Source organism: Solanum tuberosum, unplaced genomic scaffold (genome assembly GCF_000226075.1).
Source record: "Solanum tuberosum cultivar DM 1-3 516 R44 unplaced genomic scaffold, SolTub_3.0 scf00458, whole genome shotgun sequence".
Lineage (NCBI taxonomy): Eukaryota > Viridiplantae > Streptophyta > Magnoliopsida > Solanales > Solanaceae > Solanum > Solanum tuberosum.
Window position 1 is genome coordinate 167,357 of NW_006239378.1, and position 2,807 is coordinate 170,163.

General features: G+C 39.8%; 1 pseudogene; it reads left to right on the plus strand.

Annotated features, from left to right (window-relative positions):
* The first annotated feature begins 1,844 nt into the window (after positions 1-1,844).
* Positions 1,845-2,807, plus strand: part of LOC102595509 (ATP-dependent helicase rhp16-like) — a 12,600-nt pseudogene continuing 11,637 nt past the window's right edge.

Here is a 2,807-nt window from a genome sequence, read left to right on the forward strand (position 1 = left end):
CACAGGTTCATTTTGACTATGTTAATTTTGTCCCTACAATTTCATAATTAGTTGTGGTGTCTCCCCTTCCTGCTATCGATCGTGTTCTAAAGTCCTCTACGTCTGTATTAGCCTTCAACACTGGAAGCTCACAGGCAAACCATGTGTTCGATGAATTGCTAGTGCAGTATAAATATGTAGAGTCTGTGGCATTGATTGCTAAAAACAATGTTGAGGTTGAACCTTTTGAAGACGTAGATACACCACAAATTGGGAATGCCAAATCAGTAGAAGCAAATTTGGAATATGAACCTTCTTCCATTATCGAAGATTAAGTGTTCGATGAAATTTCACACACAACAGTATGTTCCAACATTCATGATTTGAAAGCTATTGTCCATGAGATTGAACACTCTGTACCTCTTGCGGTGCTGCATAATGCGGACGGTTCTTATAATGACGAGAAGGAAAATTCACATGATAATGTGGCGTTGTTTGAAAATTTTCCTCCACTGAATACATATGATTTTTCGGTTACTTTTGCTTGTCAGGGAACTGTGATGTCGAGTGGAAGTTCACTACTTGCTGAAATTGATGATTCATTTGTTGTTGCCTTATGGCTTCACACAATTTCCTGTTGTCATGATTCTCCTGAATATCGTGGGGGTAACCAAAACAGATCGATGCTTTGCCTTGACTTTTACTTACGCAAATGCAATTGGGTTGATACTGGGCAGGAGTGTACTCTTTCAGAGTTCTCGTTGTCTGATATCTGTGCGTTCAAGACCTTTAACGTTCTGGATTTTTCTCTTGGAGGTGTCACTTGGTTGGCTTCGATAATGAGGCCACAAACAAGTGGAGGTGATCAACTTAATTCGAGTCAATTTCTATTTGATCCTGGTGCTAAATGTGTTACTGTATCCATTCGTTTACCTGCAACGAATCTTGGTGTATGGAATTCGAGAATAAGTTTCCCTTTCATGGCTTGGACGGGTTACACAGTTAACATGAAGGCATTACAATTGCAGGGTTGTTCTGGTAGATGCTGCTTATTTGCTTATTCGAACTCTATGACTAGAGTGTGGGATCCCGGACAATCTTAGTGTGCGAATTCCTCCATTTTGCAGTCTGATTCAGCACTAGCAGTTGCTCTTTCATCAAATTATACTCACTTTTATATTGTTGAAAGAAGCCTTTCCTTCTACTTGACAACGTTGACATCAAAGGTGACTGGATTGACTTGGAGAAGAAATGTTCTTGTTTTCCTTTTAGCATGGCATGCTGAAAATAAGGCTCGATACATGGACATGCGTATTTTATAGACGTTTTGCTCAAGGTTAATGTTTTCGCAAGTCTTGGCACGCTCTTACTTTGGAAGGATAATTTTGACCTCACCCCTGTTGCCAAATATCTCTATAGTTTTTGGTCAGCTAGCATCATGCTAATCTTGGGTTACTTCCATCGTTGCAAATCTAAAGGACTAGACTCTACCAATCCTCTTGTCTCTAGACCAACTTTCTTTGTTTTAACTCGGCTAGTTTTCTCGATAGGTTTGAAAGAGCAAAATTGCGCTACATATTCCATTCAAGCTGTTGTGGTGTTAACCATTGGAGTGGGCAGCAGACAATGACCTGCCAACAAGGAATTCAACGGATGCGAAAATAATTGTCCCTTTGATTGTTGTTTGGACGGCTGGAACTTGTTCTTTGTTTATTCCTTGGTACACTACTCTTCTCCTTGTTCATGTGGAAATATCATCAGCCAATCTAATATTTACAACTACTTTAAGAATCTGTCACATGGTGAATTTGCACAATACATTTATTGTACTACATTCTTTAAGGAGTTGGACCAAACAACTAACAATGATCTCCAGTCAACGCTATCAATTGGAATACAAAACAGAGCATATGTGGTTGCCTCTTAGTAATGGAATTGTTATCACAATACCCTTTAATGGAATTGATAGGAAGAAATATGTTTCACCTTATGAGAGTGATATTCTGTTATTGTTGACATTGTTGTACTTGAACCTTGAGGACAAGGTTCTCATTGAGGGCGGGAGTATTGTTGTGAATCGAGTTGGATATGTAAGGGCCTATGGACTAGAATTGGTGGAGACTAATTTAGTTGGGATTATTGGACCGAGTAAAATGTTGGAGTGTTTTATTTGGGATCCCGGTCCAATTAGCATTTGGTTAAAAGGGCGAATGAGTTTGAAAGAAGGGTTTATGCATGATCTTAAGCATATTTATATGCCTAAGTTGTCAATATTTGCCCATGAATTGATTGAAGTAACGAATGATCTTGAGTCTATTAGCTTGATTTCGTTATACTTGCGATATTATGCACTAAAACATGTGATTAGAGGTTTCAGGAACTCTCAAGGAGATTTGAGTCAAATTAAAAGAAAAGATGCAAGGATATGCTGAAAAGAAGCTAAGGCTGAAGGCCCCAGGGCCAGGCGCACTGCTAGGCGCGAGACGCCAAGGGCCAACATTCAGAGAGACATCTCAGGCGCTCTAAGAGGCGCGATGTGCCAAGGCCCAATATTCTAGGGCCTTTCTCAGGCGCTTTGAGGGCGCGACGCACTGAGGTGGAAACCTCAGAGGTGAAGTTTGGGCGCGATGCTAGGTGCGACATGCCAGTAGGATCCCGATTGTTTCAGCTTAAAAGTGTTAAAATAAAGATTCCTAATTGTAATAGACTTTGGCTCTAATTTTTCTACCATTATAAATAGATCATTAGGGCTCCATAATTAGGGTTTGATTTTTTATTGGTGTGCAAGAGCAAGTATCTACGTTTGTAATAGGTTTTGATCTTCTAAC